The following is a 17,322-nucleotide window of genomic DNA, read 5'->3' as shown; positions in this document are numbered from 1 at the left end:
TTCCTTACTTTGCAGGCTCTTCTCTAGTTGCTGTGAGCAGGCTTCTCATTATGGTGGCTTCTCTTGTTTCAGAGAACAGGCCCTAGGGCCCCCGCGACTTCAGTAATTGCCACTCCTCAGCTGTAGAACACAGGCTCAATACTTCTGACAAGGGCTTAGTTGCCCGAGGCATGTGGGATCTTCCTGGGTCAGAGATGGAACCTATGTCTCCTGCCTTGGCAGGTGGATTCTTTACCACTGAGCTGCCAGGGAAGCCCACAGCTTATTCATCTTATTTAGATTGTGATTCAAATTGTGAAAAGTTTTAAAAATTGACACGTGATCATTTCATTCAGATATTGATTAGATATGTGTTGATATTGAGGAGTTGTTAATTTAACTGTGATAATAGTGCTATATTATGGTTACAGTTTTATTTTGTTTTTTTTTTTTTTTAAGACCATATCTGTTAGTGTTGCATACCAGAGGTAAAAACCTCAAACAAACTAAAACAAATAATGGTGCATGCAGTTAACCATACAATGTTATACTATGCCTCACTAAAAATAAATGAGGAAGGTCTTTGTGTGTTAATATGAATTAATCTTCAAAATACACCATTAAATGCAAAACATTGAGCAGGAGCGGGGAGTGTATGCATAATGCATATATAATATGTTTTTCCTTGGATATGCACAAAATAGGTTTAGAAAGACACTCAAGAAATGATTATATTTTAGGAGAGTAAGTAGAAATCTGAGGGAAAGGGTTGGGAGGGAATATTTTCACTTAGTTCTTTTCACCTTTTATATTTGAATTGAATGTGGATTTTGACATTCTAGAGAAAAGGAGAAGAACTCAGTTACAGGCTTTTTGTGGGGATTAACAATATTTTAATTACACATAGGCATGCACACGCACTCAGCAGTGGCCACAGGACTGGAAAAGGTCAGTTTTCATTCCAGTCCCAAAGAAAGGCAATGCCAAAGAATGTCCAAACTACCGCACAATTGCACTCATCTCACACGCTAGCAAAGTAGTGCTCAAAATCCTTCAAGCTAGGCTGCAACAGTATGTGACCAAGAACTTCCAGTTGTACAAGCTGGATTTAGAAAAAGCAGAGGAACCTGAGATCAAATTGCCGACATCCATTGGATCATTGAAAAGGCAAGGGAGTTCCGGAAAAACATCTACTTCTGCTTTATTGACTACGCCATAGTCTGTGACTGTGGATCACAACAAACTGTGGAAAATTCTGAAAGAGATGGGAATACCAGACCACCTGACTTGACTCTTGAGAAATCTGTATTCAGGTCAGGAAGCAACAGTTAGAACTGGACATGGAACAACAGACTGGTTCCAAATAGGGAAAGGAGTACGTCAAGGCTGTATATTGTCACCCTGCTTATTTAACTTATATGCAGAGTACATTATGCAAAATGCTGGACTGGATGAGGGACAAGCTGGAATCAAGACTGCTGGGAGAAATATTAATAACCTCAGATGTGCAGATGATACCACCCTTATGGAAGAAAGCAAAGAAGAACTAAAGAGCCTCTTGATGAAAGTGAAAGAGGAGAGTGAAAAAGTTGGCTTAAAACTCAACATTCAGAAAACTAAGATTATGGCATCCAGTCCCATCAGTTCATGGCAAATAGATGGAGAAACAATGGAAACAGCGAGAGACTATATTTTCTTGGGCTCCAAAATCACTGCAGATGGTGACTTCAGCCATGAAATTAAAAGACGCTTGCTTCTTGGAAGAAAAGCTATGATCAACCTGCTGCTGCTGCTAAGTCGCTTCAGTTGTGCCCAACTCTGTGCGACCTCTGAGACAGCAGTCCACCAGGCTCCCCCGTCCCTGGGATTCTCCAGGCAAGAATACTGGAGTGGGTTGCCATTTCCTTCTCCAATGCAGGAAAGTGAAAGTGAAGTTGCTCAGTCGTGTCCGACTCTGAGCAACCCCATAGAGTGTAGCCTATCAGGCTCTTCCATCCATGGGATTTTCCAGGCAAGAGTACTGGAGTGGGGTGCCATTGCCTTCTCCGATGACCAACCTAGACGCATATTAAAAAGCAGAGACATTACTTAGCTAACAAAGGTCCATCTAGTCAAAGCTATGGTTTTTCCAGTAGTCATGTATGGATGTGAGAGCTGGACTATAAAGAAAGCTGAGTGCTGGGGAATGGATGCTTTTGAACTGCAATGTTGGAGAAGACTCTTGAGAGTCTCTTGGACAGCAAGGAGATCCAACCAGTCCATCCTGAAGGAAATCAGTCCTGAGTATTCGTTGGAAGGACTGATGCTGAAGCTGAAACTCCAATACTTTGGCCACCTGATGTGGAGAACTGACTCATTCATTGGAAAAGACCCTGATGCTGGGAAAGATTGAAGGCAGGAGGAGAAGAGGATGACAGAGAATGAGATGGTTGGATGGCATCATCGACTCGATGGACATGAGTTTGAGTAAGCTCTGGGAGTTGGTGATGGACAGGGAAGTCCAGTGTGCTGCAGTCTGTGGGGTCACAAAGAGTCGAAAAGGACTGAGGGACTGAACTGAACTGATGCACATACATACATGTTTCTTTAGTTTGGGCTTTTAAAAGATCTTATTGTGTTGTCTTACTTTCGTATCTTTTTCTTAAAAAAAATTCTGAATGTCTTTTTCTGTGGGTCGTATATTGTACACTCTTTAAAAGATTTATTTATTTTTGACCGAGAGCAACACTGGATCTCGGTTGCTGCACACAGGCTTTCTCTAGTTGCAGCAAGTGGGAGCTGCTCTCTGGTTGCAGTGCTCAGGCTTCTCATTGCGGTGGTTTCTCTTGTGGTGCATAAGCTCTAGACCACAAGCGCTTCAGTAGTTGCCACTCCCAGCCTCACAACTGGCTCAACAGTTGTGTCTCTCAGGCTTCGTTGCTTTGTGGCAAGTGGAATCTTCCTAGACCAGGGATTGAACTGTTGTCCCCTGCATTGCAAGGTGGATTCTTAACCACTGGACCACGAGGGAAGCCCTCATTTTCTTACTCTTGACAGGGAGTTTGTCTTAAAACAATCACACCAGACATTCTAGAAAGGCAGTACTATCCAGTCTGCTCTCAGAAGTTGTGGGTAAATCCCAATAGCTCCTGATGATAACTGGGAAATGTCAGACAATGTAGTTTCAGAAGACAATAATCATATTTTTGAAATCAACCTGTTCTTCCATTTGAATTTTTCATTTTCCATTAAAAAAAAATTTTTATTGAGAATTCATTTTTAAACATTGAAGCATAATTGATTTACAATATTGTTAGTATATTTCAGTTTACAATATTGTTTTGTTATACAACAAAATGATTCAGCTATATATATTTATCAGACTATTTTCCCTTATAAGTTATGACAAGATATTGAATGTAGTTCCCTATGTACATTCTTTTTCTAAAAATATTTATTTATTTATTTGGCTATCCTGGGTCTTAGTTGCGGCACGAAGAATCTTTGATCTTCATTGCAACGTGCAAATTCTTCATTTCGGCAAGTGGGATCTAATTCCCTGACAAGGAAACCTGCATTGGGAGAATGGAGTCTTAGCCACTGGACCACTAGGGAAATCCCCCTTGTGTAAATTGTTGTTGAGTATCTGTTTTATATATAGTAGTATGTGTTAGGAGAAGGCAGTGGCACCCCTCTCCAGTGCTCTTGCCTGGAAAATCCCATGGACAGAGGAGCCTGGTAGGCTGCAGTCCATGGGGTCGCTAAGAGTCGGACACGACTGAGCGACTTCACTTTCACTTTTCACTTTCATGCATTGGAGAAGGAAATGGCAACCCACTCCAGTGTTCTTGCCTGGAGAATCCCAGGGACGAGGGAGCCTGCTGGGCTGCCGTCCATGGGGTCGCACAGAGTCGGACACGACTGAAGTGATTTAGCAGCAGCAGCAGTATGTGTTAATCCCATACTCCTAATTTATCCTCCCTCCACTTTACCCTTTGGTAACCACAAATTTGTTTTCTATGCTACAAGTCTGTTTCTGTTTTGTTAATAGATTCATTTGTACTATTTTTTAGAATCCACATGTAAGTGATATAATATTAGTCTTTCTCTTTCTGACTTACTTAGCATGATAATCTCTAGGTCCATCATGTTGCAAATGCAATATTTCATTCTTTTTTTTTTTTGGCTGAGTTATATCCCATTGCATATCAATACCACACTTTGTTTATCCATTTATCTGTTGATGGATAATTTGCTTCCATGTCTTGGCTATTGTACATAGTGCTGCTGTGAACTTTGGAGTACATGTATCCTTTTGAATTAGAGCTTTCATCTTTTATGGATATATGTTCAGGAGTGGGCTTGTTGGATCAAATGGTAGCTTTATTTTTAATTTTTTTAAGGAACCTCCACATTGTTATCCATTGTGACTGTAAAAATTTGCATTCTCACCAACAGTATAGAAAGATTCCCTTTTCTCTACACCCTCTCCAACATTTATTATTTGTAGACTTATTGATGATAGCCATTCTGACTGGTGTGAGGTTATACTTCATTGTAGTTTTGATTTGCAATTCTCTAATAATTAGCAACGTTGAGCATTTTTTCACGTGCCTGTAAAGTCATCTGTATGTCTTCTTTGGAGAAATACCTATTTAGGTCTTCTGCCCATTTTTTTTATTGTGTGTGGTTTGTTTTTTTTAATATTGAGTTGTATGAGCTATTTGTATATTTTGGAAATTAACCACTTGTTGGTCGTATTATTTGCAAATATTTTCTCTCATTCCGTAAGTTGTCTTTTTGTTTTTTTGATGGTTTCCTTTGCTTTTAAGTTTGATTAGGTTTCATTTCTTAATTTTTGTTTTTGTTTATTTGCCTTGGGAGACTAATCTAAGAAAATATTGCTATGATCTGTGTCAGAGGATATTTTGCCTGTGTTCTCTCTAGGAGTTTTATGGTCTTATATTTAGGTCTTTAAACTATTTTTTGGCCACCTCATGCGAAGAGTTGACTCATTGGAAAAGACTCTGATGCTGGGAGGGATTGGGGGCAGGAGGAGAAGGGGACGACAGAGGATGAGATGGCTGGATGGCATCACTGACTCAATGGACGTGAGTCTGAGTGAACTCCGGGAGTTGGTGATGGACAGGGAGGCCTGGTGTGCTGTGATTAATGGGGTCGCCAAGAGTCGGACACGACTGAGCGACTGAACTGAACTGAACTATAGTCACCATGCTGTACATTATATTCCCGTGACATTTCTTTTATAACTGGAAGCCTGTACCTTTTGACTCCCTTCAAATCTTTTGTGTTTTTATAAACAGTAACAACCAGTTAAATAATGCAGTCAAATAGAAAGATACATTTATAACATAAAAAAGGACCTAAAAAGCAAAAAAAGGACCTAAAAGCAAATCTAACAAGAGATGTATAAGATCTTTAAAAGAAAATATTAACATTTTATTGAAAGACATTAAAGACAAATGGTGAAATAGGCTCATAGATTGAAAGACTAAATACAACAAAGATGTCAGTTATTCCCACTCCTACAATTGATCTACAAATTCAATGTAGTTTTATTCAAAATTAGGTTTTGGTGGAACTTGATAAATTTGTATTAAATTTATGTAGAAGAGTAAAAGCGGAGAAGGCAATGGTACCCCACTCCAGTACTCTTGCCTGGAAAATCCTATGGACGGAGGAGCCTGGTAGGCTGCAGTCCATGGGATCGCTAAGAGTCGGATATGACTGATCGACTTCACTTTCACTTTTCACTTTCATGCATTGGAGAAGGAAATGGCAACCCACTCCAGTGTTCTTGCCTGGAGAATCCCAGGGACGGGGGAGCCTGGTGGGCTACCATCTATGGGGTCGCACAGAGTCAGACACGACTGAAGTGACTTAGCAGCAGCAGCAGAAGAGTAAAAGGGTCAAGAATAGCCAAAACATATATCTATAAAAGAACAGGTAAGAGAACTTAGTTCACCAGCTGAAAAATTCTTATAAAGCTTTAATATATAGTTTGAAGATAACATATTAATAATATAGTGTAGTATAATAGATAGCATAGTAATAATTCAGGGATAAATAATATAATAATGAGACAAAATAGAGGGTACAGAAATAAGTTCTATCAGTATATATAATTATAAGATCAGTGAGGAAAAGGAAAGATTTTCAGTAAAAATAGTGCTGGGATAATTGGTTATCAATATGAGAAAACATGAGATTGAACTTATATTTTATACTAAAATTAGTTCAGTGTATCTTATAGACTTAAAAGTGGAAGATTAAGAAGATTTTGAATAGAAGATATTTAGGGAAGTTTAGGAAGTGATTTCTTAAAAGAAGATGCAAAAAGCACAAATCATCAAGAAAACAAATTTTAAAAGTAGACTACTTCATTAACTCTAGAAACTTCATCAGAAGTCATCATGAAGGGCTTCCATGGTGGCTCAGTGGTGAAGAGTCTGCCTGCCAATGCAGGCGATGGGGCTTTGGTTCCTGATCTTTGAAGATCCCACATACCGAGGAGTAGCTAAGCCCACGCCCCACAATTCCTGAGCCTTGTATTCTAAAGCCTGGGAGCTGAAACTACAAAGCCCATGTGCTGCAACCACTGAAGTCCGCATGCCTTAGAGCCCACAACAAGAGAGGCTACTGCAGTGAGAAGCCCGTGCACCACAATTATATAGGAGCCCCTGCAAATCCCATGGACGAAGGAGCCTGGTGGGCTGAAGTCCATGGGGTCGATAAGAGTCGGACACGACTGAGCGACTTCACTTTCACTTTTCACTTTCATGTATTGGAGAAGGAAATGGCATCCCACTCCAGTGTTCTTGCTTGGAGAATCCCAGGGACAGGGGAAGCCTGGTGGGCTGCCGTCTATGGGGTCGCACAGAGTCGGACACAATTGAAGCGACTTAGCAGCAGCAGCAGCAGCAGCAGCTCACCGAAACTAGAGAAAAGCCTGAACAGCAACGAAGACCCAGTACAGCCGAAAATAAATAATAAACAAAACTATTTTAGAAAAGTCATCGTGAAGAGTGAAAAGACAAACCATAAACTGAGAGATTTCCAACACATACAAATAATAAAGGACTAGTATAAAATATATACTTTAATATATATAAAGAACTCTTAAGAATTAAAAAGAAAAAAAGGAGGGGAGACTATAAGATAAAAAAGTAAAAACTAAGACTTTAACAGAAAAGGAAGCCTTAGTGTTGTCTCAGAGTCTAATCTGGCATGCAGATACCATGTCAAGTATTTACAGCAGAGGGAATTTAACATAGGGCATGAGTTATACCAGTGATGGAGGAGTTGGGAGGCAGAGGGAATAGCGAGGACAATGTGGGAAACTATTCCCATTCCCTCAGCTGGAAGGAGACAGAGGTAGGAGAAAGTGTTCTAGGGCCCCAGAAGGTAATACTACCCAGTGGAAGCTGAAATTGCAGTGAGCATGTCTGGGAGGAGCTCAAGCCACAGTCGCAGCAGGCAAAGCCCAGGGTAGAGAAGGGAGGGGAGAACTCCTTGGCTTCACCCTTCTGCCTTCAAGTGTCCTCCCCTCGGTGTTTCCTATTAACCAAACTCAGCCAGAATCCAGTTGACGTGGGAGCCCATGGAGTGAGCCCCTCTACAGTGCACTGCAGGAGAACATGAGGAATGGATCTGAGGGTAGACGGGCATAAACTAACACAAATGACCCAGGATGAAGTGAAAAATGTTCAACCTTATTATATCAATGACATGCAATTAAACTCTACAGGAAGATACCATTTTAGAAGTTCTCACTCCCAGCCAAACAACTACAACTGGTGGATGTTTTAGAGAACAGCAGCTATTTAAAGTCTGTGGAAATTGTCCTAAGGACATACAGCAAATAAAATATTTATTCAAAGGATCTACTAAATTTCAGCAAAAACAGCAAATGTCTACAGCACTTGAATGATGACCTGCTTTTACTCCCGTCAACCCAATCTCAATATAACAGATGCACCTCTCCAGGCAGCTGTGGCCAAGAAGATAAGGTTCCCTATTCCCCAGCTCCCAGTAAAGGGCTATGGTGTCTTCCTAGGAGGGACAGGTTGCCAGCATTTCTCATGCTTCCACCTCAACTGCCTCACCACAGTTCCATGTTGCAAAGGGTAAATTCCAAGAGAAATGAAGCAGGAAGTCAAGAGTATTCATCCACTTGCCATCTCATGGAGTGGGAGCTCTACAAAAGCTGAGGCAGACTGAGAATACTGGGCTCTCAATCATCCTCACATCAACTCGTTTGTATCCCTGGAAAGGGCCTCACATTTAACTGAATCAAATTGTGGAGCAACTTATGCTCGAGGACATTGTCAATAATAACAGAGTTATCAGCCAGCAATTAGAGAAACCTACCAGCTGGGTGTTATACCAAAAGAAGCAGCCAACACATCAGGGAAAGGTATAATCAAAAAGTGCCCTGATGACATCCCTGGTGGAAGAGTGGATAAGAATTCACCCGCCAATGCAGGAAACATGGGTTCGGTCCCTGGTTCAGGAAGATCCCACATGCCGTGGAGCAACGAAGCCCATGCGCCACAATTACTGAGCCCATGCTCTAGAGCCCATGCTCTGAAACAAGAGAAACCACAGCAATGCGAAGCCTGTATACCACTACAAGAAGTAGCCCCTGCTCGCTGCAACTGGAGAAAGCCAACACACAGCAATGAAGACCCAGTGCAGCCAAAAGTGAAAAAAAAAATTTTTTTTAAAGTACCTTGCTAATCACATTCTGAAGGAGATCAGCCCTAGCATTTCTTTGGAAGGAGTGATGCTAAAGCTGAAACTCCAGTACTTTGGCCACCTCATGTGAAGAGTTGACTCATTGGAAAAGACTCTGATGCTGGGAGGGATTGGGGGCAGGAGGAGAAGGGGATGACAGAAGATGAGATGGCTGGATGGCATCACTGACTCGATGGACGTGAGTCTGAGTGAACTCTGGGAATTGGTGATGGACAGGGAGGCCTGGCGTGCTGCGATTCATGGGGTTGCAAAGAGTCGGACACAACTGAGCGATTGAACTGAACTGAATCACTGAGTGACTGCAGAACTTCAGGGCAATGCCCCATGGTGAGCAACATTAAGGCCTTCACAATGATAGAGAAATAGGATTTACTAAAATAGTCCAGCCAAGGGACTTCCCTGCGTTCCCAATGTAGGGGACCTGAGTTCCATCCCATCAGGGAATTAGGTCCCACATGCTGTAACTAAGAGTTCGAATGCCACAACTGCAACTAAAATATCCCAAGTGCTGCAGCCAAGACCTGGTGCAGCCAAATAAATTAAACAAAGAAAAAGTCCAACGAATTCACTTAACAAACAGCTACCACAACAAACTCTGAGGGATAGGGGGAGGAGAAATCAGTATTGAGAGCTCCTACAATTATATTACCCAAGCTGTCCGTTTTTCAGGGTTAAAAAAAAGAGAGAAGAAGACATGCAAAGAAACAGGAAAGTGAGTATCATCCACACAAGGGGAAAAAGCAAATGACAGAAATTGTCTGTGAGAGGGCCCAGACTGAACAACACTTCACAGCTGTGACAATAAATATGCTTAAACAACTAAAGAAAACTGTGCTTAGAGAGGTAAAGGAAGGTGTGATGAAAATATCTCATCACACAGAGAATATAAATAAAGAGATAGAAATTATAAAAAAGAACTAAAGGGGAAGTCTGAAGTTGAAAAGTTTAAGACCTAAAATGAAAACTGCACTAAAGAGGCTCAACAGTAGATTTCAACTGACAGGAGAAAAATCTGTTGAATTTATAAATAGAGATGATACGACCTGAACAATAGAGGGGGTTTTTTGTTTTTAAATGAAGAAAAATGAGCAGAAACAGGGCAAATGCCATGTGAATGTGAAGATAGACATCTACAAGCTGAAGATAGAGTTCTAGAGCAAATCCTTCCATCAGAGCAAAAGGAATCAGCCTTGCCAACAGCTTGATCTCATGGTGTTAGCCTATAGAACTGTGAGATAGTAAATTTCTGTTAAGTTTCCCAGTCAATAAGTTTGCAGTAGAAACTAATACAGGCACCAATCTGTCATCTGCTGCTAATCTCTCCAAAGTGAGTCTGAAAAATGTTTTAGCATAAACTTTGATTCCGCAATACAAGTGAGCTTTCAGTTAAGAAAAGTGTAAAACCTGTACAGGTTGGTCTTTTTCTTTTTAATTTGTCTGTGCTGTCTTTGTCTTTAGTTGAGCCGGTGGGACCAGGCTCTGACCAGGGATTGAACCTGGGTCCCCTGCATTGCAAGCATGGAGTCCAAACCACCAGATCACCAGGGAGGTCCCTCAGGTTGGTCTTTGAAGTCATGTCTCCATAAGCAAAAATGCTGACCTACGAGGGGTTCATGCATAGAACATACAGAACAGAGTTGCTTGCATCTTCTTTCACCTATGACACTATTTGGAAAATAGGTAAAGTCATACTTTTCTGTAGCAAAACACTTCAGAAGAAGCTACTCTTGTGGCAAAATTGCTGAAGGAGTAGACTGGGGAAAAAATTATTGTATTTCCCAAAGGTATTTCTTTCTGTCAACCCTAGAGGTATTGAAGAGACACAGACTGTAGATTATAGTAAAACATCAGCGTGTCAGGAGGCAATCTATGGGAAAGCCCTGCAAGCATGACTCTTCCTCGCACGCAAGTAGACTTTCACTTGCTTCTGCTGAAGTTGCCAGATGCCTTCACTCCTTGATAGTCTGGTGCCAAGAAAAATACACATGTGTTTTCAGTGTAAGCAGAAATCTGTGTGAAGTCTCTGCTCATCTGCAGACATGGGATCAGAGAGAGGAATTCAAACTTGTGGAACGTGTGATCGATTTTGTGAGAGCCTTCTCAGGCAACAAGTTTAAAAGCATAATCCTAAGTATATTAATGTTGGATACAAATTTGACTTTTCCTTTTGTTTAGGTGTTTTATCAGAGGCTTCAAAACTGTGAATGGGAGGGGGTCAGGTGCTCCATGTCAGTCATGCTCAAAGATGATGCAAACTGCAAAGACTAGAAAGAAATGTCCTGGACTTCAGACTTCTGGTAAGAGATACGTCACATGCTCCCCACGTTGTTATATATGAGGAAACTAATGCCTGCTGAGGGTAAATTTTGTTATTATTAGCTTATCACCCCCCACCCAAATGTCTGTAAGAAGAAGCAAAGAGAATAATCAAGAAAGGTAATAGAGAGGATTCCTTGGGTGGTTCTGTGGTCCAATGCAGGGGCCCAGGTTCAATCCCTGGTCGGGGTAGATTCCACATGCTGCAACTAAAAGACCCTGAGTGATACAACTATGACCCAGCTTAATCCAGTAAATAAATTTTTTAAAAAGTAATAGAAGTTCTTAAATTTCTTTTGACTGAGTTAGTGGTGGTGGGCTGGGCTTCTCTTCTCTGGTACACGAACCAACCACATGCTCTGCTGAAAAAAAGCATTGTCACTTTGTAAATCCTGGCCAAGTGAGGCGGGTTTCATGAAACCATCCCTAGAGCTTGACGTTTGTGTCTGGGGACACACAAGGGCTAGTCCCTGCCTCGGGACTGACAGTACCTAAAGGTTAGAGGTGCTTAGGAGCTGTCTGTGGACAGAAGGTCTCTGCAGGTAGTGGCTTTGCCAGCAGGGAAATCAGGTGAAATGGGTCAGAGTATAACATTTGACAAGGGCTGGATCTGCACCTTCATGGTTGCTGGCATGGCAGAAGAAAACTACCAATAGTGTGGGACTCTGTCCTTTTAAAAAAACCTGCCTATCACCCCCTCGCCTTCTCCCACCTTCCTCACCCTCCTCTCCTCCAGGTTGCTGCTACTGCTGCTAAGTCGCTTCAGTCATGTCCAACTCTGTGCGACCCCAGAGACGGCAGCCCACCAGGTTCCTCCATCCCTGGGATTCTCTAGGCAAGAATAGTGGAGTGGGTTGCCATTTCTTTCTCCAGTGCATGAAAGTGAAAAGTCAAAGTGAAGTCACTCAGTCGTGTCCAACTCTTAGTGACCCCATGGACTGCAGCCTACCAGGCTCCTCTGTCCATGGGATTTTCCAGGCAAGAGTACTGGAGTGGGGTGCCATTGCCTTCCCCCAGGTTAGATGCCAAGAATCCTGCAAGAGGGGGTAGAGGAAAAGCCAGGAAGAAATATCCTCCTCCCTGCCTTTCTCCTCTGTAAACATCTAAGCCTAAATCAGGCCTGACCAGTAGAAAGAGGAAAGAAGCTTTTAGTCTAGTGAAACAATATCATGTTTACCTGGATCAGACTGGAGTTTTAAATACCCAAATAAAGGGAATTAATTTATTAGTGACCAAGAGAAACTGAAAGACTCTGGGCTCTGCCTGAGTCTTCATCTGAGTCAGAATTCAGCAGAACAGTATAAAGGGCAGCTAAGAAGGAAAACATACTATCTACTCCTGTCAGCACTCTTCCACGTCCAGCTCCTCTGAAAGCAGTTGCGCTCTGATGACTCTTGTATCCTCCAGCGTCTCTGGTTGATGAGAAATGAACATCATGACTCAGAATAGGGGCAAAGGGCAAAGACTAGAAAGAAACGTCCCAGACTTCAGATCCCCTGATGCGAGATATGTCACACGTTCCCCATGTTGTTTTATATGAGGAAGCCAATGCCCGGGAAGAGTAAGTGGTGTGTCTTAGCTCACACAGCTTACAAAATGTCAGTAGCTCAGCTGGTAAAGAATCTGCCTGCAACACAGGAGACCCTGGTTCGACTCCTGGAAGATCTACTCCCTTTGATTCCTGGAAGATCTGTTAGGAAGATCTGCTGGAGAAGGGATAGGCTACCCACTCCAGTATTCTTGGTCTTCCCTGGTGGCTCAGCTGGTAAAGAATCCGCCTGCAGTGTGGGAGACCTGGGTTCGACCCCTGGGTTGGGAAGATCCCCTGGAGAAGGGAACGGCTACCCAGTCCAGTATTCTGGCCTAGAGAATTCCATGGACTGTATAGTCCATGGGGTCGCAAAGAGTCGGATACGACTGAGTGACTTCCACTTTCACTTTGAAGAAGGAACCAAGGCTCTCTGGTTCCAAATCCCAAATGGAAAAGGGAATGATCTGGAAGGGACTTGCACTGTGAGGAAGGTGGGGCTCAGGACCCTGTCAACACCATGAACCTGTGACAGAACAGTTCACAGGGTGAAGTAGTTGCCAACCACACCCATGAGTGGAGGAAATGGTGTGTAGCTTTTATTCTTTCCGAGTCTGGATTTTGCAGACTGAGTGACTGTTTTGTATATTTGTAATAAATATACAGGGGACTTAGAGCTTTTCAATGCTTTGAATTTTCTAGAAAACAGAGGCTGTTTTCTAGGCTTTTATTGATATAAGGCATGTCCAAAATAAAACCATAAAAGGCTCATGCCTTCCTAAAAATACTATGTTTCTGGTCCGCTGATGCCTGGAGAAGCATTAGAATTGGTACAGACCATTTCAGGGGGGAAAAAAATAGGAAGAAAGAAAAAGAGGAAAGAGTTTTTACATTATTGCCCATAAAATGTAGAGAGCCTGAACATGAACATACAGAAATTATTTCTTCTGGCAGATGTATAAAGGAGTGTCTTTACTGTTTTTAGCCACAGCACTTCTGACACCAAATGAGAGGCTTTTTTTTTTTTTCTCCTGACATGAAAGAGGTGGTGTCTTTTCCATCATTTCTTCTTCAACTTGCTGACATGACCTACCGAGAATTAGCATCAGGTTCCACAGATTTAAAGGTTCAGTCCCCTCAGTGGTCCTCCACTTCAGATGTCAATCACAAGTCCTGGGCCTCATGAATGTTTGACCAAGCCCAGCTATAAGTTGGGGGTTCCATAGCCCCTCCTCAGGTTTGATAATTTGCTAGAATAACTCACAGAACTCAGGAAAGTGCTTTACTTTTCTCTTTTTTTTGGCTGGGTCTTCGTTGTGGCTTGTGGGGGTTTCTTCTGTTGCCGAGCATACGCTCTAGAGTACTCAGGCTCTTTCACTGAGATGCTTTCAGCTTAGTTGCTCTGTGGCATGTGGGATCTTAGTTCTCTGACCACGGATTAAGGCTGAAAATTCTAACTCTCTAATCATGCCCTGGCCTTTCTGGTGACAAGGCCCATCCTGAAGCCATCTAGAGCCCTGCCAAGAAACACTTCATTAGAAAAAAAAAATATACAGGATGACTCAAGGAATTCCAAGCCATTTAGGAGCTCTAAGTCAGGAACCAAGAATAAAGATCGAGTTTCAGTTCAGTTCAGTTCAGTTCAGTCTCTCAGTCGTGTCCGACTCTTTGCGACCCCATGAACTGCAGCACACTAGGCCTCCCTGTCTATCACCAACTCCCGGAGTTCACCCAAACCCATGTCTATTGAGTCGGTGATGCCATCCAACCATCTTATGCTCTGTCGTCCCCTTCTCCTCCTGCCCTCAATCTTTCCCAGCATCAGGATCTCTTCAAATGAATCAGCTCTTCACATCAGGTGGCCAAATATTGGAGTTTCAGCTTCAACATTAGTCCTTCCAGTGAACACCCAGGGCTGATCTCCTTTAGAATGGACTGATTGGATCTCCTTGCAGTCCAAGGGACTCTCAAGAGTCTTCTCCAACACCACAGTTCAAAAGCATCAGTTCTTCAGCACTCAGCTTTCTTCACAGTCCAACTCTCACATCCATACATGACCACTGGAAAAACCATAGCCTTGACTAGATGGACTTTTGTTGGCAAAGTAATGTCTCTGCTTTTTAATATACTGTCTAGGTTGGTCATAACTTTCCTTCCAAGGAGTAAGCGTCTTTTAATTTCATGGCTGCAATCACCATCTGCAGTGATTTTGAAGCCCAGAAAAATAAATAGGTTAGGGTTAGCTGCTCTTGCTAAAAAAAGATTCTCCACATCAAACACTTAGAGGGACATATACCCTCCCTCAGTCCTCAAAAGGATGCTATTTACCCATACCTATCAGGCTCAGGAGGTAAAAGTGCTCTAATAATTTTTTAAAAACTTTTTAATATAGCCCTCCTGCCCCAGATTATTTTACGTATGTATGTATGTATTTGGCTGCATTGGGTCTTAATTGTGGCATGCAGGATCTTTATTGCATCATGCAAGATCTTTTCTGCATTTACAATGGAGAAAAGACAATCTCTTTAACAAGTGGTGCTGGGAAAACTGGTAAACTACCTGGAAAAGAATGAAGCTAGAACACTTTCTAATACCATACACAAAAATAAACTCAAATGGATTAAAGATCTAAATGTAAGACCAGAAACTATAAAACTCCTAGAGGAAAACATAGGCAGAACACTCTCTGACATAAATCACAGCAAGATCCTTTATGACCCACCTTCCAGAGTAATGGAAATAAAAGCAAAAATAAACAAATGGGACCTAATTAAACTTAAAAGCTTTTGCACAATGAAAGAAACTATAAGCAAGGTGAAAAGACAGCCTTCAGAATGGAAGAAAATAATAGCAAATGAAGAAACTGACAAAGAATTAATTTCCAAAATATACAAGCAGCTCATACAGCTCAATACCAGAAAAATAAATGACCCAATCAAAAAATGGGCCAAAGGGCTAAACAGACATTTCTCTAAAGAAGACATACAGATGGCTAACAAACACATGAAAAGATGCTCAACATCACTCATTGTCAGAGAAATGCAAATCAAAACCACAATGAGGTACCATCTCACACTAGTCAGAAAGGCTGCTATCAAAAAGTCTACAAACAATAAATGCTGGAGAGGATGTGGAGAAAAGGGAACCCTCTTACACTTTTGGTGGAAATGCAAACTAGTACAGCCACTATGGAGAACAGTGAGGAGATTCCTTAAAACACTGGAAATAGAACTGCCATGTGACCCAGCAATCCCACTGCTGGGCATACACACCAAGGAAACCAGAATTAAAAGAGACATGTGTACCCCAATGTTCATCGCAGCAGTGTTTACAATAGCCAGGACATGGAAGCAACCTAGATGTCTATCAGCAGACAAATGGATAGGAAAGTTGTGGTACATACACACAATGGACTATTACTTAGCTATTAAAAAGAACGCATTTGAGTTCTAATGAGGTGGATGAAACTGGAGCCTATTATACAGAGTGAAGTAAGTCAGAAAGAAAAACACCAACACAGTATATTAACACATATATATGGAATTTAGAGAGATGGTAACGATGACCCTATGTGCAAGACAGCAAAAGAGACATGGGAATAAAGAACAGACTTTTGGACTCTGGGGGAGAAGGCAAGGGCAGGATGATTTGAGAGAATAGCATTGAAACATGTATATTATCATATGTGAAATAGATGACCAGTCTAAGTATGATGCATGAAACGGTGCACTGGGACAGCACAGAGGGATGGGGTGGGGGTTTGGGATGGGGGGACACATCTACACCTGTGGCTGATTCATGTCAACGTATGGCAAAAACCACCACAATATTGTAAACTAATTAGCCTCCAATTAAATAAATTAATTTACAAAACCTTTTTAAATAGCCCTCCTGCCCCAGATTATTTATGTGTGTATGTATATAAGTGTGTATCCTGCCCCAGATTATTTTATGTGTGTATGTATATAAGTGCGTATCCTGCCCCAGATTATTTATGTGTATATGTATATAAGTACATATGTGTTTGGCTGCGTTGGGTCTTCGCTGTGGCATGCAGGATCTTTATTCCATCATGCAGGATCTTTCACTGTGGCATGGATGCTCTGTAAGTTGTGGCTCTTTGACTTAGTTGCTCTTCGGCATCAAACCCAAAGGCCCCTGTATTAGAGAGTGGATTCTTAGCCACCAGACCACCAGCGAAGTCCCTGCTCTAATAATTTTTGAATGCATTTACTGGTGACATGTTTTGAAATGACTTTGATTATAATAGGAGCTACTCTTCATAGTCAACCAACCTGTTATTTGAAAAACATGTTAAGTCTTGTGCAAAAAACTCTTTCATCATATCATCTTACAGAAAACAATTGATATAAGCAGTAATTCCTTAAAACCACAAACTTTGAGGTTCATAATCTTTGGGAATAGGAGCAGACAATGTACTCAGGCACCATTCCTTTCCCTGGGCTTGCCCTTGAAACTGGTCATCTATGCTGTGTGATCAGATAAGGCGATCAACTAACTTTATATAACCTTTGCTAATTTAAGCTGAGATTTGTCCTACTGATAAACAAAGATATTCTGGAGTGCCTGGTGAGATGAGTTACCACCATTCCCAGCGGCCACTGGCTTATATTTGTCTGTTTTTTTTTTTCCCCTAGGCAGTTATTTTGTTAAATTATATATTTAAGCCAAAGAATTTCCCCTCCTTCCCTATGTGAACGTCTGACTAAAAAGGGAGCTGC

At 41.7% G+C, this 17,322-nt stretch overlaps 1 protein-coding gene across 7 annotated transcripts in view; it reads left to right on the top strand.

Moving 5' to 3' along the window:
• Positions 1-17,322, top strand: part of NVL (nuclear VCP like) — a 179,798-nt gene that overhangs the window by 139,903 nt on the left and 22,573 nt on the right. The window lies entirely within an intron of this gene.

Source organism: Bos javanicus, chromosome 16 (genome assembly GCF_032452875.1).
Source record: "Bos javanicus breed banteng chromosome 16, ARS-OSU_banteng_1.0, whole genome shotgun sequence".
NCBI lineage: Eukaryota > Metazoa > Chordata > Mammalia > Artiodactyla > Bovidae > Bos > Bos javanicus.
Note: the sequence above shows the minus strand (reverse complement) of the source record. Positions and strands in the feature narration are given on the sequence as shown.